Here is a 23421-nt window from a genome sequence, read left to right as displayed (position 1 = left end):
TTTCTCAGAACCTAATGCAGCTTTGTTCTGCAAAAAAGAACTAGGTATATCACCTAAAAAACCTGTCCCTAACCAACTAATTGTTATCCAAGTAATTAAAAAGAAAAGTTGCAATTTTGTCTCTTCATACATGTTAAGCAAAACCAACCATAATAAAATCCCTGATGAAAGGTGAGTTTTAAAAATAAAAGTGAGATGTAGGTAACTTAATCCTCCGGTAAATACTTAAAAGGTTGTTTTTTCTCAGCCAAAATCATATCAACATTTTCCTACATTTTGGATATTAACCTCAGTACAAACATTAGATGACTATCAAATATAAAATATAAAAATATTTGGCTAATGGTATAGTGAGGGTTTGTTTCATTTTACATAAAGGTAGAGTGATTAGTCAGTCACAAAAATCAGTCAATATTATTCCTCCATAAATCATGATACAAATCTACAAACTCTAAATGAAGCATCAATTGAGAAAAGAAAAAAAAAACTAAGTATATTTATTGTGAAACTAATAAAAACCTCAGCTCATAGAGAATATTCATTTTGTGTTGGTTAAAATTTTACATCACTGTATTAAACACAGTAATATTAAAAATTGTGTTATTTTAATTACCTCATTTAATCTTCACATTAACCTTATTTTTATCCCTATTTTAAAAGATATAAACTGATGCTCAGAGAGCTTAAAAAATCTTCCCAGGCTCAAAGAGACAGTAAATAGCAGAGCTGAATCCAGACTATTTGACCGTGTAACCTGTGTATTTAAGCACTATGCTACACTGCCTCCAGTTATTCACAACTCCCAGTAAATATTCAACACTCCCAATAAAACACAGGGCATGATGAGTTATTGATTTCATAACTGCTACTGCAGCATTCCGATACTACTTATTTGGAAAAGTGTTCTGAATACTCAATTAATTCACTCCACTATGTAAAAGGTAAATGTTCAAGTCTCATTCAAATGGAGAAGGGGTAGAAAAGGAAGAAAAGCAGTAAGTCTACATGCAACATCGATTAATAAAAAATATTATCAGCGTTGTCTTTAAACTGTACAATTACTGAAGATCCTTATTATCCTGCTGTCCTTTTAACACTCTCAACTGCCTCTTAGAATTTGAAATTTCACTGTTGAAACAAAAGAAAGATAAGATATATGTACATTCCAAAAAAATGTGCCCTTTTGCAATTTATCTTCTATATTTCTTACCTGGATCTTCTAAAACTCGACTAGAAGCTAAAGCAATCCAACTGTATATATAAAATGTAAAACTGGAAATGCCAGAAAATCAACATGACCTTTCAAATATAACATTTTCCATAATCGTTTAGTTAATACTAGGAAAACATTTTACAGTATTTAAAGCATAATCTTTATGTGTAATACTTTCAGCAAATATAAAAGCAAATACAGAACAAAATCAACCACATTTTTAAACCAAAACTGCAATTAATTTTAAACTACTACTTTTTCTGTAGTCTGCTATCTACCTATTAAAACATTCATAATCATATTAGTGTGCTCTACTTTTCAAATACAAAGCTGATATTAACCAGTGCACTACCCTAATCACCTCCTGTAACTGGTGGGAAGTACCAGTAGAACAAACCCTTTCCCTGACCCCAATTTCCCTATATTAGTTTGCCTAAGAACAAAAATATGTGTTGTGCAAAGAGATGGGATAAGGCTTCTATGTAAGCAAACAAGACCATTCTTGATTAATCTCCAATGCAATGGCCTCAACAGCATGGCTTCTAACCAATCAGACTCCTCTGGCTTCTAACCAGACTCCTCAGTGAAAAATACTCCAAACAAAGATAAAAATTAGCTAGAAGATTATATTACCCTAAAATTAAATTTTATGTGAGAGCAAATGTATAGCGTTTTATCTTCTGATCCAGCAAATGTGTAACCTTTTATCTTCTGATCCAGTCATATCTTGGTTAAAAGCAAAAGATATGCAAATCAATGCTAATAGGATGTCAGATTTTCCAAAAGAGAATTACACTTCAGATAAACTACTACTCAAAATTCTTTTTATGCCATAATCAAATAGCAATCCTTAAGAACATACCTTTCATGCCCCTTGGACTACATTAAGTATTTCCAAAAGAAGCTGAACAGAAAATACTTTTCCTCAGACTTCTTTCTGCAAATCTCCTAGCAGGAGACAAAAATTAGCAAAACAAATGAACCCAGAATCATTAAAAGGTGTGGACAGTGTAAATCTTCTAGCTTTAATACCTGATAACTAGGAAGAAAAAGAGATCAAGGAAATAAAGTGAGCAACCCAATACCTGGCTGAAGGACAAATTCTATCCTTAAAATTAAGTATGGCTCCTATTGACTCCATGAATTCAGTTCATATTTCTTTAATGCAAAGAAGGAAAGAGCAAAGTTACAGAATGAAGAGATAAAAGTGTAAAACATCAACGAAGCAACTAAATTGGATACCTCACCTATCACAGAGAAAATCAACAAGGCCTAGTGAATTTATACGTACACATTTACTTATGGAAGAACTTTGGAACAATATGTCTTCCGCTTCTTGTATTCTAGACATGTTCTACTCCATAGTCTGAAAAAGGTGAAAAGGTGGCATCTGTGGCAGAGGGCAAACAGAACTCAGGCTTACTGTAACAGAGCAGCAAAACAAGGTGAGAGAAAAGCGTTAAGGAGGGGAGGTTTACATTCGGCATATTTAAAAAAATGTATACTGGCTTTTTTTTCCATGGGGGGAGGAACGTAACTGGCTACCCTAACAATGAAACAGAATCAGCATGGCAAGAAACAAAACCAGAGGAAAATTAAAGGATCCCTGAGAATGGTTTATACCCCAAACCAAACAAGACTGAGACAAATTAAAGTAGAAAAAAGACCAAAAAACCCCAACTAAGACAAAAACCCCAATCTTCTCTCTTGCACTGAGAGAAGTAGAATAAAACAACACCAAGAACAAAATATCTGCATCCAGAAGTCAGGCTCACATACATACATACTATACAGCAGGAGAACAAAAGGATAACATATTTTACAATATTGAAACTAATATAATATTTTTAAATATTAATTTAAAAAAATAGAGAGAGAACATGTTGATCAGCTCTGCCCATAGAAGCTTCCAAAAAACTGCATAGGAGTCAACCTAATGGACGTGAGATAGAATTTCACGGGGGCTTTGATATGCATTTCCCTAATGATTAATGATGTTAAACATCTTTTCAAGCCCTTATTGGCCATTTGTATATTTTCTTTGGAGAAATGTCAATTCAAACCGTTTGCCCATGTTTCAATAAGGTTGTTTTTTCTTATTGAGATGTTTGGAGTTTTTTTGAGACTGACTCTCACTCTGTCGCTCAGCTGGAGTGCAGGGCGCAATCTCGGCTCACAAAAACCTCCGACTCCCAGGTTCAGGCAATTCTGCCTCAGCCTCCTGAGGAGCTGGAATTACAGGCATGCACCATATTTTTAGTAGAGACAGGGTTTCACCACGTTGACCAGGCTGGTCTTCAATTCCTGACCTCAGGTGATCAACCTACCCTGGCCCCCCAAACTATATACTGGGGATAGCAACCCCTTATCAGATACATGAACCACATGATTCTTTTTAAATTCACTTTTCTATTCCCTAATTTCTCAGAGTTGGCTATATGTAATGCAGAAGTACATTTTGAGTTGAATATACTTCTTCCTTGTTTTTATTTTTTACCTAATACAAAATTTAAAATACTCATGAGGAACACAGTGGAAAATAACCTCCATCCCTGTTCTTCAGCTACCAACTTCCAATCCCCAGAGGTATTTTCCATCTTCTTATAATTCACTCCAGAAATATTCTATGCATATGTAAGAAAATACATTCTTAAGTCTCCTCCAAAATAATCTATCCATTGTTCTGCACTTTACCTTTCTGACTTACTATATCTTAAAGATTATTACATTTTAGTATATATGTAACTGCCTTGTTATTTTTAACATAAATATTTCATTATATATACTATAATTTATTGATCCAGTCCCCTAAGGATGAGCATTTAAGTTGCTTCCAGTTATTGCCAAGAATATCCTTAAATATATATTATTTCACACAATTACAGGATCTATAGGATACATTCTAGTAGAAAACTCAAATGTTATGTATATTTCAAATTTTCCAAACTGATCTCAATGAAAATTGTACAAATCCATACTCCCATTAGCAATGATCACATTTGCCCAGTTCCCTACACCCTCAATGACACATTGTGTTTTCAAATTTGTTTCTTTGCCAATTAGGTTTTAGGTTTTTAAAAAAGGCATCTCATTAAAGTTTTAATTTTGCATTTCTCTTATTATGAACTGTTAATATTATTCGTATCTTTGTCCATTTTTTCCCGCCCCCCACCCTTTGTCCATTTTTCTATCCAATTGCTGGTCTTCTTCTCATTGAGTAGTTGATGTCCTTTATATATTCATGAAATCAGCTCTTTTCCTATGATATGAATTGCAAACACTTTTTCCTAGTTTTTGTTTTTTGATATACTATATTTTCTTAATTCTTAAATTTAGGAAAAAAAGGTACTCCCACTATGTCTTTGTTCAAACTATATCTCTTATTTTGAATGTTCTTCCCTTCCTTCAAAGGTCAAATTCAAGTAGAGTCTCTGCTGTCTCCCCAATGACTCAAGATCACCTTGATTCAAAAACTATTTAGGGAGGGCCTACTACATTACACTACATCAAAGTAGACAAATAAGGACATTCAGTGAATTTGTGATACGTTAGCACTTGGCAAGGAAAATTGATAGAGGCCTCTAAATACCTAAATTGTATCTGAGAAAAGAAGAAGATATAATCCAAATTTTAAAAATAAAACAAAGGCCCAGGGAACAAGAACTTATTGTCTATAAATTAGTCTCATTGGAGTACAGAGTGCTAATGTTGGAGTGAAAAAGAGAAAAAGCTGAAGAGGCAAGCAGAGCCAGAGAGGGTAAGTCTTTTAGGCAAATTTAAGTAAGTTTTTCTTAATCTAAGGGTGACCAGAAGCCACAGAACCATTTTAAGCAGTATAGTGCTGGTCAGAGAAGAATTTTACAAAGACTGCTGATTGCAGTCTTGAATTTAACCAGCACTTCAGTGGGCAGACTTGAAACTGATTCAAATATCAAACATACTCTTATTTATTCAATAAGTGAACTTTAAACCACTATGGAATAGAATGCTACAGAAAGGTGAAATAAGGTAATGTGCTGCTCTACTCCTTTGACTAAGGGCTTGAAACTATTACTGTGCAAGGCAACTTGAATAATAAGACTATCAGACCAAGTTAAAGATGAGACCTCCAATAATAAAAAATCATGGGTAGCTTTGCACAGTGGTAGTATCGTAGCCAATGAGGTTTATCTGAGGAGCGATTATTGCTAATTGAAAACTTTTCCCAATACCCCACCATGACGACTTGAAATTTAGTCAGCATTGGCAACTTTTGGCAGTCTCTATGTGAACTGAATTTAAAAAAAAAAAAAAAACCATAGCTGACTCACCACTTTATCATAAAATCCAAAATGGAACAGTATATGCCCAAATTCACGCAATTCACTCAACAACTTTACTCTTACTTCTCCATTTTATGCTAAACAAACTGTCATACCCCTCTTTTATCCTGCTTTTTTGCCTTTTTTTTACAAGGTCTTGTTCTGTCACCCAAGCTGGAGTACAGTGGTATGATTATAGCTCACTGCAGCCTCAAAATCCTGGACTCAAGCAATCTACCTGCCTCAGCCTCCCGAGTAGCTGGGACTGCCCAGGGGCATCACCATGCCAGGCTTCTTTTGTGTGTAGGAGAGAGGATCTTACTCTGTCGCTCAGGGTGGAGTACAGTGGCATGATCATAGCTCACTACAACCTCTGCCTCCCAGTCTCAAACACTCCTCCCACCTTAGCCTCCTAAGGAGCTGGGACCAGAGGCACATGCCACCATGTCCAACTAATTTTTTGTATTTTTGGTAGAGACGGAGTTTCACCATGTCGTTCAGGTTGGTCTCGAAATCCTGGATTCAGGCGATCCTCCTGCCTCAGCCTCACAAAGTGCTGGGATTACAGGTGTGAGCCATGCACCAGGCCTATCCTGCTTTCAAGAGATGAGATTAAAAGTCCAAAAAATAATTCATGAAATGTTAACCATTGAATTTCCCCACATTTAACCTGGGTAGTGAGAAACCAGTTTCAGGAAGAGAACATTATCTATCTTGTCACCCAATTCAGTCCTCTAAACTGACCTTCTATGTGCTTGCTACCAAAAAAAAAAAAAAAAGTTGTTCCAAACAAATATATTTAAAAAATAAAGTCTGTTTGACTGCATGCTTCCATAGAATGTTTTTAAATTTTTATTCTCCCCATTCTCAATATCATAAATCAGATAACACCTACCAGGAATTGTCTGTACTCTTTCGCATTTGCTGGTGACAATTCTTTTTTGATTTCCCATGTCTACTTTAGGGGTTAGTGGTTGAACAGTCATTCTTAGATCTTTTGTCATAGGATATTCCACCATTCTGTCTTTAAATATATGATATATTTTGAAGTTAACAGAAGAAAGTTACTTAAATTAGTTTGAATTCAAAAAGTTGACATTACAATATAATAAGCATGTGGTACTAACAGGAATGACAATTACACCTTTATTTTGAAGTAAGTACCATTAACCATTCTCAAACTCAGAAGTGTATAGTTAGCTTTTTTTCCTAATTTTAATTCATTATCATGTCACCATTTTTCTCTAAGTATTTTAAACTACAGGGACATTTTGATTGAAACTAGAATTGTATTTAATATATCACCTCCCTCAGGAATTTAACTTTACAAGGCTATTTCTATTCTCTTCCCAAGAATCTTTTTATCTAATTCTACGTTGCCCTCGTGCCTTAACCCATACAGAGACTGGTCAAAAGTGCTTTAGAATCTAGAGTTTTCTTCCTACAGTTAGGAAATAATATGTCTCTGACACTATACAAAAATGTGACAATATAATTCATGCTTTTGGAAGGAAGACTAACATCTCAAGCTGACAACTAGGTAATAAATATGATTAAGTGCCGGCCGGGTGCAGTGGCTCACGCCTGTAATCCTAGGACTTTGGGAGGGCAAGGGAGGCAAATCACGAGGCCAGGAGATCAAGACCATCCTGGCAAACACCATGAAACCCCATCACTACTAAAAATACAAAAATTAGCTGGGTGTGGTGGCGGGCACCTGAAATCCCAGATACTACGGAGGCTGAGGTAGGAAAATCACTTTAACCTGGGAGGCAGAGGTTGCAGTGAGGCAAGACCACGCCACTGCACACCAGCCTGGGTGACAGAGCGAGATTCCACGTCAAAAAATTTAAAAAAATTAAAAAAAATAAGATTAAGAGCCAAGTACACAAGGAGAATATCCCAAAGTATATACCTTTCACAAGAAGACAAAAGAAGGTTCCGCAATGAGACATTTTCAGCAAAAAAATGCAGGCATTTTTTTCTCAGATGCTGTAAATAACCATCTTTTCAGCAGTAATGACTTATTAGCCCCAAATCATTATCTCCCATCTTTACTATTAATCTACAAAACAAAAAAAAATTTAAATCTATGATGGTAGCCAAGTCTGACTCATCAACCAAACAATTCCTCACTTTTCTTTATAATGAGTTTAAATTCACATGGGATTCTTACAAACAGCTTATAAAGTCCTTCAAAATAACCTATGAAGTTTGTGTTACCTCCATTTTCCCTGAAGGAAAATGAACTTCAGAGACAAAAAGTGACTTGTTAATGTTCACATAGGTAATAACAAACCTAGCGCCTGAATAAATATCTTCATACCCCTATTACATATCCTTTTCACTATATATCACCACTTTAACATCCCGATATTTATATTTAAAGTCTATTTTTTAAGTTTTAATATCGAGGTTTTAACTGAATGTTTAAAGTATTGACATAATATAGTCATATACACCAGACAGGTCTCAAACAATCTTCTAACCTGTTGTCATAATCCACGTATTCAGACTACAGGATATCTCTTACACATGAGAAATAGTGAGACTCTGGCCAGGCGCGGTGGCTCACACCTGTAATCCCAGCACTTTGGGAGGCCAAGGCGAGTGGATCACCTGGGGGTTCAAGACCAGCCTGGCCAACATGGTGAGACCCCATCTCTACTAAAAATACAAAATTTAGCCAGACATGGTAACACATGCCTATAATCCCAGCTACTTGGGAGGCCGAAGCACGAAAATCGCTTGAACTTGGGAGGCAGAAGTTGTAGTGAACCGAGATCATGTCACTGTACTCCAGCCTGGCGACCAGGCAAGACTCCGTCTCAAAAAAGAAAAAACAAATAGTGAGACACATAAAAAGCACAAGCTAACTCATTTATAAAGTGCTTCAAACTGTCCTCACATAATAACAGTACTAAATAGTTATTATTAATATTTAACAAAACTAAATAATTATTCAGTGTTTAAATCTGACACTAAAAAAAAAAACTTTCATTCAAGCAACTATTAAACAAATAAGATCTTGGAAAAATACCAAGATCCTTTGTAAATAATCTGCTATACCAGGAAAACTAAAAATAAAGGCCAAAAAGGCTACATACTATATGACGTACTATATGATTCTAACTCTATGACATTCTGGAGAAGGCAAAATCATTGGAGGCATTGAAAAGATCAAAAGTTACTAGAGTTTAGGGAAGGGAGGGATGAAAAAGCAGAACCCAAGATTTTTAAGCGGTGAAAACACTCTGTATACTGTAAGGGTATATATATGGCATTATACATTTGTCCAAACCCATAAAATGTACTACACCAAGAATGAACCTTAATGTAAACTATGAAGTTTGGGTGATAATGGTTTGTCCATGTAGGTCCATCAATTGTAGCAAATGTATCATTCTGGTGGGGGATACTGATCAGGCCGTGGAGACTATGTAGGTGTGAGGGTAGGGAGTAAATGGGAAATCTCTGTACCTTCCATTCAGTTTGGCTGTGAATCAAAAACGACCCTTAAAGAAAAGTCTATTTTAAACAAATAAGGCAAAATATCTGTGGCAATGTTAATCTTCTGCTATCAATTATTTCTTCACAGGTCCTTCGTCACCTATTTAGTAAAGAGCATCCTCGGCCGTCAATCCTAACCCTCTGCACAGCTCTTATTTATGCACACATTGCTCCTCACAACATCTGCTCTGCCCTCTGTAGCCTACTTATCCTCTAACGGTCATCAGGATACTGAGTTCAAGACAGGGTACGAGTCAGGTGCAAACAAGAGAGAGAGAAAGCAGGTAGTGGGGCTAAGGAAGCAAAGAGGGAAGTCAGCAGACAAATCTGCAGGAGAAAATCTGCAACAACAAGAAAAAAGAATCCTGAGTTGATACAAATTTGTTTATTGGTCTACATAATGGGAAAATCATATGAAATGAAATTATCCTAAAATATAAAATATGATGACATTACAAACAATTTCTTTCTTGAAAAAGTCTTTGCTATGCACAGTTCCAAAACTAGAACTTGATAATGTGTTTACAATGTGTCCTCCAGCTACAAGCAAGATAATTTTTCAAAAGTTGACTGTAAATGCGACGTTTTTCAACAGAAAGTTACATAAAAGTGTGTGTCAAAGTGCCATTAAAAAAGACCTGTGTCTCAGAATAAACTTGGAAAAAAGTACAAACATTAAATTTTTATGATTTATTACCTGAAAGTTGTGCACTTTTATATTCTGGGTACTCTTAATCTAAGAAGTCAAGAACATACTATGTGTTACCAAACTGAGCAGGAGTTCAATGAGATTCTGAAAAGTCATACCTGACATACCATGTATTATCAAAAATATACTATGTGTTTAGTAACAAATAGTATGTTAGGTATGACTGTGAGGGGGGTGTGTGTTTGGTCACTTGCTTGCTTTGGTCATCAGTGAGGAAGCCAGACTAAGCATCTAACAGTCCAAATATCTGAGTCATTTAGGAGAGGCTAAAGACTCCGATGGCAAATAAGGGACCCATAAGACAGGTTCAAAGATGGTTCTGGCAGGATCCACTACCACCATCACTACCACCTCAGTAAATACAACCTTCTTCATCTGAACCTTCAGAGAAGCACAAAGGCGTTCTTCCAGTAGTCCAGTTCCGCCAGCAGTCCTGTTCAGTAAGCACCAGTGAAATACAAAGCATTAGGTTAAAGGTGCTGGAAGACACTGAGTAGGAGGAAGTGTAGTCCCTAATACCTTAAGAATTTTCCAATCAAAAATATGGTAAGACCATAATCCAGGCAAGGCAGAGTAAGTAATAAAAGAGAAATACAAAGAACAAGACATTCAGAGGTTTCCTCAAGGAGGTAGGTGCTCTGGAACGAAACTCGAGGCTATTACTGAGATGACCAACAAGTTCATGCTATAGTCACTGCTCTTGTTTGTAATTTTCTACCACTCAATATACTACTTCTACACCAGAGATATGATAAACTTAAAAAATGTCTTGTTGTTCCAACTGAGTTTTAAAGGGGGAGGCTTCTTGAATATAAAGTAAGATATAAGATAAAGATATAACATAATTTTAAAGAAGAAAACAGTTAAGGATTTGGAACAAAATGTATCATAATGCCAACATGGCACAAAGCAAAATAATTCAACTTCCAATCAGTTTTACTGGTCAAAAATAGTATCACTTTTTTTTTTTTTAATTTTTGAGATGGAGTCTCACTCTGTCGCCCAGACTAGAGTGCAGTGGTACAATCTCTGCTCACTGCAACCTCCACCTTCAGGGTTCAAGAGATCCTCCTGCTTCAGCCTCCTGAATAGCTGGGATTACAGGCATGCACCACCATGCCCAGCTAATTTTTGTATTTTTAGTAAAAACAGAGTTTTACCATGTTGGCCAAGCTGTTCTCAAGTGATCCACTCACCTCAGTAATCCACTCACCTTGGCCTCCCAAAGTGCTGGGATTACAACACTTTGAGCCACCATACCTGGCCAAGATTAGTATCACTTCCAGAACACATTTATATGCTGCTTTAACAGCTCACACAGGACTCTCACATAAATGCTTACAATGACTCTCAAAGCAATCCTATGTCAGGTAGAGACTGTTACCCTCAGGTAGCCTACCTTCACAAGACAGTATGCAATGATCCTTGCCTTATGTCCTTGCGTAACTCCCTCCCATACTAAATCAGGGCTGGTCTGGGGGACCAATGGAATACATCTGAAATGATGGTATATGACTTCATAAAAGGCCTATGAAATCATAAAGGCACTGCAGTGTCCACTTCCGTGGCTTGAATCTCAGGAAAGTCAGCTCCCATCTCATGAGAACAGCTCCAAGGCAACGCCATCATGGAAAGGAACCAACCTGCCAACACCAACTGGTCAGCCATGTAAGCCACCTTGGAAGTGAATCGTTTAGCTCCAATAATGCTCCTACAAAACTGCCACTCCTGCTGATATCTGACAGCAACCTCCAGAAACCCAAGCAACGCCCCTCAAATTGCTGACCCACAGCAGCCATGAGATGACAAACGATTACTGTTGTTTTCAGCCACTAAGTTTTTCACATGTTATAAAACAACAGAGAACCCAATTTTACATACGAGCCTCAGGGAGCTTAATTCACCTGCTATCATATAGGAATGAGTAGAGAGAACAGCTCTGGAACCCAGTCTTTAGGTTCAATTTGTCATTAAACAATACCACCTTCTTCTCAACTAAAATAAGGAATAAATACCATGAGTATGACCATTCCTATATAATTATATTACTGACACTAGTATGTCAGGCTTTCTACAGTACAGAGACACAGTATGTGTCCCTGTTTTCTTAACAAATATAATGGGAATCTACAAAATAAGTGAATTTCTGGTGATCCATTGTGCTTTGTGGAGTTCTTACTATTTTCTGGAAAACTGCTATTTTTAATTTGCATATCTTAAACACTTAACACTTCTAGAGAATTTTAATACTAAATAATTATAATATTGACACTGAGACTACACACTTAATTACAATAAGCATTCATATAATTTTAAACAATTAGAATATATCAGACAAGAAAGGGTCAACTGCTGTTTCCTTAAGGTTCTGCTTTTTGGCTTTAGGTCTTCAACCTTGCAGTATTACACAAATATAGTAAAACATAACATCAACATTTTCATCATGGTAAAATATTAAATCAAAGTCCATAAAGTAGTTACTATCTTACAGAACAAGGTAGCCAGCGCTTAGCCTGTCCACTTCTGGAAATGGTCAAGAGCATATTTTTTTGTTATAATCACATCTGCATATAATGTTCCTTCACATAAATCTCCTCTTTTGACCCACATAACTTTGCAAAACAAGTAGGCAAGACAGGTATACTACCATTCCATTTTTCAATTATGGCCTTAGAGATGTCTGAGTAACTTAATTAAAGACACAACTATTAAAAGGAATTGCAAGAATCTAATCTACAATTTGTTAGCTCCAAATCCCAGCCTTTTCTTCTAAGCCATGTTTCAGCCCAGTAGTTCTCCACCCTGACTGCCATGAGGACAATTAAGATGCTCTGAAAATATCACTGCCTGGACCTCATCCCCCAAATACTGTGATTTAATTGCACTCATTTGTGTTAGCTGTCTAATATATAATAAACCAGTGTTGGTAAATTCACAGACAGTTTATACCACAAAGGGAGAAAATGCTGATATATCTATCTGTAAACTGAAACATCTTAACCGCCAAAGAACTCCTTCAAAGACAAAAATATCTTGCAATAAAATCATGCAGAACAAGAAGAAAGAAGAAATGAGAAACCTAAGCCCCTTCTGCTGCTCTCATGGGGCCATTAAGGAATATTTTATTCACCTAATCTCAGTCCCTGAACCTCACCATGCCACACCTCAAACTATAGCTCAGGTATCACCTTCTGTGAAACCTTCAGGATCACACAAAATAATGAAGTCCATTTTCTGCATCTATCCTACCTTGAACTCTACCTCTATCATAGCACATACTGCCCCTCAAAGCATTACTTGCTTGCTTGAATTTATTTATTTATTTATTTGAGACAGAGTCTTGCTCTGGAGTGCAGTGGCACAACCTCGGCTCACTGCAGCCTCTGCCTCCCAGGTTCAAGCGATTCTCCTGTCTCAGCCTGCTAAGTAACTGCGATTACAGGTGCATGCCACCATGCCCAGCTAACCTTTGTATTTGTAGCAGAGACAGGGTTTTGCCATGTTGGCCAGGCTTGTCTTGAACTGCTGACCTCTGGCAAACCGCACACATTGGCCTCCCAAGGTGCTGGGATTACAGGTGTAAGCCACCGTGCCTGTTGTGCTGCTTGCTTTATATATCCATTTCTCTCACTGGCCTGAGGGCTCCTTAACCCATTTATGCAAATTTTTGGGGGGGACAATCAGACCTTGGCGATGACCTTGAGGAATAAGACATAAATAATTCCCACTAGTTTGATGTTCCAACAATGAAGGACTAGGCATAAATGCATTAAGATCAGATCCCTATCTTACTTATCCTTCCTGCCATATACATCTTTGTATCTAGGACCTGGACCGTAGCACATATTAATAAGTGTTGCCTAAGGTGAATAATTTTTATGTTTGGTATCATTATTTCCCCCATTCTCCTAGCAGATACTCCTGTGAAATTTTTCAACTTTTAATGAAGGAAAGTGAAGGTTTTTTTCCCCTCACAACCAGATGAGGTTAGAGAGTAATGTATGCAAAAAAGCCAGATGTAGTGAGAGCAAGACAGCAGTGAACTGTGGGGCAAGAAACAACAGACAGGACATTTAAAATTCATATCTGACAATTGGAATCAGATTTCGATTTTGCAAGCAGGGAACGAGTAGGCAGACAAAGAGACAACCTAATCTTCATTCGCAAGAAAACATGACAAGCAAGGAATCAAGAATACAGACAACTGTATCATCAACATCTCCCATTCTATGGTGTTTCTAACTCGCGGCATACACACATATTGTTTCTCTCTCTCAAAAAATAAAATCTGAAGCAGTAATATGATTTCACTATGTATTTGACTTTCTTTTAGATTCCACATGTGAGACAATACAATATTTTTATTTCTGCATTTGTCTTATTTCACTTAGCATAATGTCCGCTAGGTTTATCCATCTTGTGCCAAATGGTAGAATCTACTTCTTTTATAAGGTTAATGGAATATTAATAACAGAATATTATATATATATATAATGGAATATTATTTAACCTTAAATAAACTGCAGTGTATGTGTATATATATATATGAGATCTGATCATATATATTATATATAACATTATATATAATATATATATTTGTATTTTTATGTATATTTATTTATATGTCTATTAATGGAATATTTTATATATACATATCATATATATATGATCAGATCCCTATCTTATATTCATATATATATATATATATATATATATATATTGCAGTTTTTGTTTGTCTTTTGTTGGACAGTTAGGTTGTTTCCATATATTCATATCCATCAAGATGGCTACTACCAAATAAAACAACAGATAAGTGTTGCCAAGTGTGTGGAGAAAAGAAGATCCTTATATACTACTAGTACAACCATTAAGGGAAAAGTAGGGAGGTTCCTAAAGAAATTAAAAATAGAACTACCACTACTTCTATTTTGTTTCAATTAGCAATCCCTCTTCTATGTATATACCCAAAGAAAATGAAATAACCTCGTAAAGATACCAGTTGGAATTTTTAAAAGCTTTCTAGGGGATTCTAATATGTACACATACAGAGATGGAAAATAAAATAGTGATTCTAGCGGAGGGGGCAGGAAATTGAGATGTAGGTCAAAGGACAAAAAGTAGCAGCTATGTACAATGAACGAGTTTTGAGATCTCATGTACAGCATCAGGACTATATAATACTGTATTGTATTCCTGACTTTTGCTAAATGAGTAGATTTTAGCTACTCTTGTTATACACACAAAAATGGATAACTATGTAAGATGATGGATGTTACCATGTTTCACTTCAGTAACCATTTTACTAATTATATATATTCCATAACAAGTTACTTTCCTTAAATATACACAAAATGTAATTAAGTAAATATCCTCACTGAAGAACAATTATCTCTTCAGCGGGACCCGAGGATGGATAGATATCTACTCTCTATCCTCCCTCCTATTCATTCCTTTACCCACAGCACATTAACTCTACCTCCACCACTACAATGAAACCAATGACTTCTAACAGACACTTTACAATCATCATCATACTTAATAGCCGCTCTTCTTCAGCATCTTTACATCTTTCTCTTTCATGGTTTGTCCTTAAATTTTTTATATTCTCTAGGATTTCTGTTTAGCCCTTTTCTCTTCTCTTTCTATACAATTCCTCTAAGCACTTTTATCCATCCCTGTGTCTTCAATTACTCTCCATATGGAGAAACACACAAATCTGTTTCTCTGGCCTTCATGATCTCTTGTGATGTTCCAGGATCCTATATACAACTGTCTTCTAAACATCTCCCACTTGCCGATGATATTCCCTGCAAGCATGTGAAACACAGGTCCAAAGTTGAACTCATTCTCCTCCCCCTCATACCTTCTTCCCCTTCCTTTTCCCACTCACTACCAGAAACCTAGGAAGAATTCTAACATCCTCACTCTCCCATACCTTTTACATTCGAACAGTCACAAAGACCAGCAAATTCTCCCTCATCTTATTTTTCCCAAATATTCTCACTTCTCTATTCCCACTACTTCCACCTTTACCTAGGCTTTCGACCTCTCTTAACCATACTAACGAACTGTCCTTAAAGGTCTCCAGTCAGTCTTGCCATGTCCCCACATCCAACCCCACTCCACCCTCAATCTACCCAGCACACTGCTTTCAGTGATCTTCCATGACATTCACAATTCTTCAGTGGCTTACTACACATGGTATAGGAAGTATACCCTGAACTGGCTATCCGGTTTCATCTCCTTTCACTCCTGACCTTGTCCTTCAGACTCTAATATAACTGACCAACATATAGTTGCTAGAATACACTATGTTTTCATTGTGTCACACAACTACTCATGCTGTTAGCTTTACCTAGAAATGTTTTCTACTGCTTGTCAACATGCCCATCACGCCTACCCAGTTTTCAAGTCTCAGCTAAAACCCTTCCCTGACATTTCAGACAGATCAAGAGCGCGTTCTAGATTTCATTTGCACTTATACCTACCTCTGTTAAATAGCATACTGTACTTGAACTATTGCTCAAGATAGCTGTAGTCCTACTAGACAACAAGATCCTTGGTCAAAGACAACAACTTTTCATCTTTATATCCTCATCACTAGTTCAATTCACACAGTCACTAGTTCCGTGTACATTACTAGTTCCATGCAGACAGACAGAATAAAAAAGGAGACAAGAAGTTAATGAATAAGCTATGGGCCCGTGAAAGAACAAAAAATCAACTGGACTCTGAGTATAGAAAAAAAAAACCACCAGATCTTAAGAAAGTACAGACATCTGTAGTATAGATATCTAATACTGTAGTACAGACATCCATTACTAAGTCTTAGCCATTAAAAAAAATAAATAAAAAAATATGGCTATTCAGGTAGTAAGATCAAGGAAAAAAAACTTATTATTGGACTAAGTAGACATTAAGAAGGTAAGAGTTTCCAATGGAACAGCTGACAAAGATCAACAGAGAAGCCAGAGAAAAAGACGGTTCTTTCTAGGAACCAAATAATTCATTGACCTAAATTCATGAGCTGAACAAAAGACGCAGCTTTCTCTCAATTCACAACCCCTTCTCCTTTGTCATTATTCTGCATGACCCTTTCTGAGTCTCCACTACCAAATCCCCAATGCTATGAGTAATTCCTCTCCACGGAGCCACAAGTCCTGGCCAGTGTCTTAGTCTGCATGCAAGTGCAGAGGGTGGGAGGGTGTCTGTGTTCTTGTGTCCAGGATTGTGAGGAAAAATGAAACAACTATTTACTGAAGATTTATTTTATGGCAGATATTGTGCTATGTTACACTCACTCACTGAATTTCACAGTAATCATGAGTAATTATCCCACATGCAGAAGAGGAATTTGTGTCCAAGGTCAACAGCTAAGTAATGACAGGGCCCACATGAAAACCTGAGAATGACAACCTCCAGAGCTTTTTATACCCCTCACTACCTCGAAACGGAGGGAGACATGGTGCAACCATTTCAGGTTAGCACTCAGAAGACATTTGCCTCCAAAACACTACTACATATGTCGATTAGAGTCTATAATAACACTAATATACAACAGGCACACAATGAGTTTAAAAAGCTTTCCTTAGTACCCATAAAAAATAAGTATTAGACTTCCTGGGGTTCTGACCTAGAAATCTAAATGCTATTTATTCCTGTAAGTACACTGTTAACTTTACAAACGATAGACCTGAAAATGAACTTGTGGGATATAACAGGTTCTTAAGTGTGGCTTTTAAGAATATTTTCTTGCTTCAACAAAAAATATAAAAACCACCAAGGATAGAATGTTTTCACCTTGTTAACTTATAAGAACAATGACACTAGAAGACACATGTGGGAAATGTGCTTATCTGACCAGGTGCTCATTTTCAGTGGGCTGTCATTTGAATAAAACATCATACTAAATCCTACAGACCACAGCTTATGACAGAAATGCTACAAAGTATAGCAGTATAGTTGATATGCCTATAATCTGCTGACAAACGTACTCCTCAGTAAAGTGAAACCAGATGTCTGGTGTGAAATCAGATGTCTGTGAACCTGTCTTTCTCAGCTTCCAGAGCAATATTAGATATACTAAATATACAGCTTAGCTGTATATTAAACCCACAACTTGACAAAATCATGACAGTTTGGACATGAAGCATCAGCATTTTTATTGTAATTCTTATAAACCAAAGACACTTCCAAAATAGAAATCCTAAGTTTAAGTACTCAGCTAAATACAGTAATATGTCTTTCTCACTTTAAGAACAGTGTCGTGGCTTTTTAAACACATTATAGAAATTCTTTCCCTTCATTTTTCAAGCTGACACACTTTATCCACATCTGTGTAATGATCTGATAAGGCCACATCAGGTGTCAGACCTTGTCCCAGAAATTCTAGGATCAGATATACCAGCTGATCCCCTGTGAAAGGCAAATCCCAGGTAGGCTTAACAATATGGGTAAGTTAGGTACTACGTGGCTTTCCACAACCAAAAGGAAGATCATAAGAAAGTGATGTGTGACCACACAGAGAAACAGGGAGGGAAATTTAAAGTAAGTACTTATATGCCAGGCACTGTTTTTTCACACATTCTTTTTCATGTAGTCTTTGTTCTGTTTCGATGGATAAGAAATCAAGGAACAGAGAAGTTTTAATGGTCCAAAATGACACAGCTAATAAAATAAGAGTCAGAAATCAAGCTCATATCCAAAACACTATAAATGTCATGCTACTTCTACATGAAGTTTTGCGGTGGACTGAGGAGTGGTGGTAAATAGCCAAGAAGGGGAAAAAGGAAGAAATTTACAATTTTACTAAATAACAATATACATATAAACATATATTCCACATGTTCCATATACAGTATGTAGCTAAGATGTATGCACGTTTAACAGATACTTAAGCTGCATATTTAGTGTGTGTATATATGGAACAAAAAGTTGAAGAAATACATATCAAATTATTAAGTGGTCATCTTAGAGTGGGCTCATAGGAGACCCATTTTTTGCCTTTTATGTTCCTCCCAGATTTAATTCTAAGTAACTTTTTTTGACTTTAATATTACTTTTATAACCATAAAAAGACAACAGAACTATTCTAGCTTAGATTTTTTTAAATGCGGCTAAATGCACAGAAACCCATGCAAGTTAATGGTCTACTTTTGTATTTATTTTTCTAAGTACATCATCTTTTACACTCTCCATGTTTCCTAATATTAGGTCCTTCTTACAGAACAATTTAAAAAGTTGTCCTTATCTAATTAATATACTCGTACACTGGAAAATAACTATAACAATATTCACTAGAGGACACAAATCACCAAGGTCAGTCATCCTTGTAAGTTTATTACTGAAAGCATTAGAAAGGCAGAATAATTCTGTTCTCCCACAACACTGTGTAGACCTGCAAACCACTATGATCAGTAGCACAGGGAAAGTCTTGCACATTAACATGTAATTTTGGAGAAAATCCACAAAACAACTGGTGAAAGGTCTGCCCCAAAACAGCCATCTCCAATACAGTCTCATCATTCTCACCATCTTACTTTTATCAAAGTGCTGTTAAAAGTGCTCAGTACATGGTAACAAAGAGGGAATCAGCTACTGAATCAATGAAGGAACCCATTATCAATAAACAATTACTTCCTGGTTTTCCATAAAGTAAATTATGTGGTCACCTATTACTTGAGCACAAACAGGCACGTTGAGTACACAGGCAGCCAATATCAGAATAGGCAACCTATCACAGAGGGCAATTCTAGTTTTCCTGTGTAAGAATACATGAATGTAGTTTACTACATTCCTGCTGTAGTTAATATGAATTTCAACTGGTTTAAAGCGGTTATTTATATGTGGCATATAGGATGCATAAGGGGTTCCCCACCTTGTGAGAGGGGCTGTGTTTCATTTCACCATACAGGGGAAAGGGAAGCAGTGTGCTAAAGAAGTGAGAGAAAGGTCCCAGAGAAGAACCAATGAAATAGACCACACTGAAAATCACAGTAAACCTCAGAGGACTTTAATGGCCTTTTGGCACCTTTTCAAAAGTGAATGGAATGCCTGCGAAGAGGTACCAAGAGTGAAGGCCCAGAGAAGAAGGCCCAGCCTGTTCATCTTTCTCCCCTCAAAATACCTTCTGTAAACTCAAGAGAAGATCCGAAAGGACTTCAACACTTGTAATCTTATTAACTTTATGCTTCGGGGTCCTAAAGGATTTTTTCAGGAGGCCCCTTTTAAAATGTACCCATCCCTAGGAGGGTTGCTGTTCATTATCAAACAGGACAGGGATTCTTTAGTGCTATGATCTCAGGGATTAGTCAAAGCTGGCTAAATAAGATAGGGCCAGAGACGGACAACTAGAAGACCAAGGTAAAAACAGGTGAAGGGGAAGGGCAGTTTTCTGTCGGGTCAAAAGACTAAAAGGAATTCACATGCCCAAGCTGTTAAACTCCCAGCCAACTCTAGAGACTGTGTGAGCCTGAAAACTGTCTGGGGCTTGGAGCCTGTGACTCTGAAGGTGGCTCTTCCAGTTTCTGATGAAAAGGTAGAATCTGGGCCCAAGTTCCCCATGGGCAGTTCTGGATGTAGCCCTTCTGTCTCGCTCGCTCTCAGGATAAAGTCCTAGCTCCTTCCACCCCTGACCATTCCTTACTTACCCTTTCTCCCGCTCTTCCTCGGTGAGAAGGGGTAAGTGGTTATTATGTGCCCTCGCCCAATTTGGCCAAAACCCTAAAAGTAAAAAACGACAGACAGACACGTGCTTTAAAATCCTGTTGTTCAAGCCTGAGGCTCTCCCACTACCTGCCCAACACTTCCAGGCAGAAGGCAGCCCGCCCCCAGAGCGCTCCCTCAAGGCCAGGGCCGGGGGCGGGCGGACTAGTCCCCTTTGTGAGGAAGGAGAAAGGGGGCGCTTTCGGGGCGCAGGCTGGGCGGGGAAGAGCGGGCCGGCTGCGGGCCAAGTGTGCCGCCTCTGGCGCCGGTTTCCCACCCTTAGCCAGTGGAGCCAGGAAAAGGACGAGGAAGGGGCGGCGGCTGCACGCGCCTCAGATAAACACGCGCACGCACACGTGCTCGCGATCACTCAGGACTCGCGGCCGCGCAACCCTCCGCCTCCCAGCAACGCCCGCCCCGCCCTGGCCGGGTACAACTCCCAGGGAAGGGTACCAAGCCCAAGAGACCACCAAGGGTCGGAGGCTGCGTGCCCGCCCACACCTTCCAGCCAAACAGCCCCCCGCCCGCCGCCGTACGCTGGACGCCAGCCCTCCGCACCCGCTGCGCAGATCAGCCCAGGGGAAGTCCCCGCGCAGACCCCGCCCTCCGCCGGCCGCAAGCTCCGCCCCGCTCCTCCGCCGCGCGGGGGCCGCACGAAGCTCCGCCTCCGGCGGAAATCTAGCCCTTGGACCGCCCGCCCAGGTCGCGCTCAAAATGCGGCCTGGATCTGCAAGACTGAGAAACCACACTCGTTCAGCACGCAATTATTGGGCTCTGACCCGAAGCTCAGCAACGTACTAACGGGTGAGACGACAATAAATAACCGAAAATTCCATGAAACTAGGTCTTCAGCTCCTCCCCTTGTTTTACGAGTCAGGAAACCGCGAATCCTCACAGTTGATTAAGCGCAGGGCGATAGTGGCAAAGCAGCTTACTGGCGCTCTCTGGGCCACTCATTGCATTTTTTTTCTACTCAGGAAAACAATTCTATTTTGCTGCCTCCATGTAAACCAAAGGGAGTAATACAGGACAGGTGGTTTACTTGAGAGAAACGAATTTCATACTGAAGCTTTTGCCTTCAAATGGTACTAACTTTTAAATGGGTTATTACAGCCTACAAAGAAACCTTCTTCTCCATGTTATTAATTATCCTAATTCAATGTGGCTAAAAATGTTGATGAAAATACCCAAACTATGGTACTCCAACCAACTCGTAAGTACTTGCAATTACAGGTGTGATATTTTCATTTTTTATCACCCCAAGATGCCCTTCCTTGACCTGAAGCAGCCAGATTCTCCATGATTGAGGAATTGATAAATAGAAAGAGAGGACTGAAACTGGCCAAATTTTCCCATAGAAGTGTAACTTAAGAAACTTGCATGTATTTTACCTGAGTTCCTTTCTCAGGAGATACACTGTCAGACCTTTCAAATAAAATCAAGGAACTGAAACTTTTCAGATCACTACATCTGGACAATGAGGGGCATCTGCTGCCTGTTCACCAACTCCTCTTCCTTACCCCTCCTAATTCCCTGCTGTAGAAAGACCTGACTTTAGTCTCCCTAAGACAGGTTTGAGACTGATCTCCCTGCCAGCATCACCTGCATTAAAACCTGTCTTCCCTGGCAATACTTTTTGTCTCAGGGATTGGTTTTCTGTGCTAGGAGCAACTCAACCTAGGCTAAGCCCCAGGCGTTCAGCAACAGTGGCACCCAGAAGTACTGAACATACATAAAATACTTTTGGTCTCCTTTTCTTACTACTCCAGTTAAATCTTCTTTATTTCCATCTCTGTTCTTCTAGATACTGCCAAACTATTCTGTGCACTTTCAGATCACTTAATACTAATGTAAATACCAGACATGCTGGCACTCTTAGTTCAAAATTTATTCTAAAGGTTTAAGAATCTACTCAGAGTCTTAAATGTCCTGATAACTAAAACTCCAAGAGTCTCCTAAAGAGAGGAAAACTGCTCTCCTGTGAAGGGGATATCTGCCAGTTTTTCTTACTTGTCACTGAAATAATTACTGTAAGGTAAGCTCTTTTCTGCCAGTGCTTAAGGACTTAATTTCAAGAGCACTTAGGTGACAGGACCACCCTCATCAAATAGCAGTGACGAACTATTTGGTACCATGACCCCAAATTAAATGGAGCTCCTAGTGAGGAGGATCTGACAGTCTGCGATGAAATGTATGTGAATAAAGAACAAAGACAGGTGTTTATGGCCTTTATCGTATTGGGAAGTAAATGAAAATGCAGAAAGAGTTGCTAAGTCTGGCCTGATTTTGTCACTAACGTTCATCAAGTGTACTTAGTAAGAAGCTAATATCTGGATAAGGCAGAACTATGGTGTATTAGTCAGGGTTCCCTAGAGAGACAGAACTGATACGGTTGATATATAAATATAAAGGGGAGTTTATTAAGTATTAACCTACACCATGACAGAATCCCAAAATAGGCTGTCTGCAAGCTTGAGCACAGGAGAAATCTGTAGGCTGGGAGACCTAAGCCAGTCTCTAATTTTCATGTTTTTCTGCCTGCTTTATGTTCACTGGCAGCTGAGTAAATGGCACCCACCCAATTAAGGGTGGGTCTGCCTTTCCCAGCCCACTGACTCAAATGTTAATCTTGGCAGCACCCTCACAGGCACACCCAGGATCAATACTTTCTATCCTTCAATCCAATCAAGCTGACACTCAGTATTAACCATCACATGTGGAGACAGTAAGAAGATCAGTGATTGCTAGTGGTCGGGGAGGAGCGGGGTATGAAGCACAGATTTTTAGGGCAGTGAAACTATTCCGTTTGATATGATCATGGTGATTCATGTCGTTATACATTTGTCCAAACCCATAAAATATACAACCCAAAGAGTGAGCCTTAATATAAATCTCAACTTCATAATTATGTCGTGTAAGTTTGTCAGTTGTAACAAATATACTGCTCTGGAACAGGATATTCATAATCAGGGAGGTCGTGCGGG

General features: G+C 38.2%; 1 protein-coding gene and 1 non-coding gene across 3 annotated transcripts in view; one reads left to right on the top strand and one right to left on the bottom strand.

The window, feature by feature from the left end:
* The window catches only part of IMMP2L (inner mitochondrial membrane peptidase subunit 2), an 880842-nt gene extending 859769 nt beyond the window's left edge, over positions 1 to 21073 (bottom strand). The window contains exons 1-2 of one of the 2 annotated variants that reach the window (XM_017515624.2): positions 20996 to 21073; positions 20383 to 20455 (exon numbers count right to left, since the gene is read on the bottom strand). The gene's annotated coding sequence lies outside the window, so the exon portion shown is untranslated. The remainder of the gene's footprint in view (positions 1 to 20382; positions 20456 to 20995) is intronic. The other variant, XM_017515628.2, reaches the window with a different exon arrangement.
* Positions 5344 to 5483, top strand: LOC119469047. Its single transcript, XR_005197867.1, has one exon. It is a non-coding gene; the product is annotated as a U4 spliceosomal RNA (small nuclear RNA).
* Positions 21074 to 23421: the final 2348 nt, after the last annotated feature.

The sequence above is a fragment of the Cebus imitator genome, unplaced genomic scaffold (assembly GCF_001604975.1).
Source record: "Cebus imitator isolate Cc_AM_T3 unplaced genomic scaffold, Cebus_imitator-1.0 Scaffold554, whole genome shotgun sequence".
Lineage (NCBI taxonomy): Eukaryota > Metazoa > Chordata > Mammalia > Primates > Cebidae > Cebus > Cebus imitator.
The sequence above is the reverse complement of the archived record's forward strand: the minus strand, read 5'-3'. Positions and strand labels throughout refer to the sequence as shown.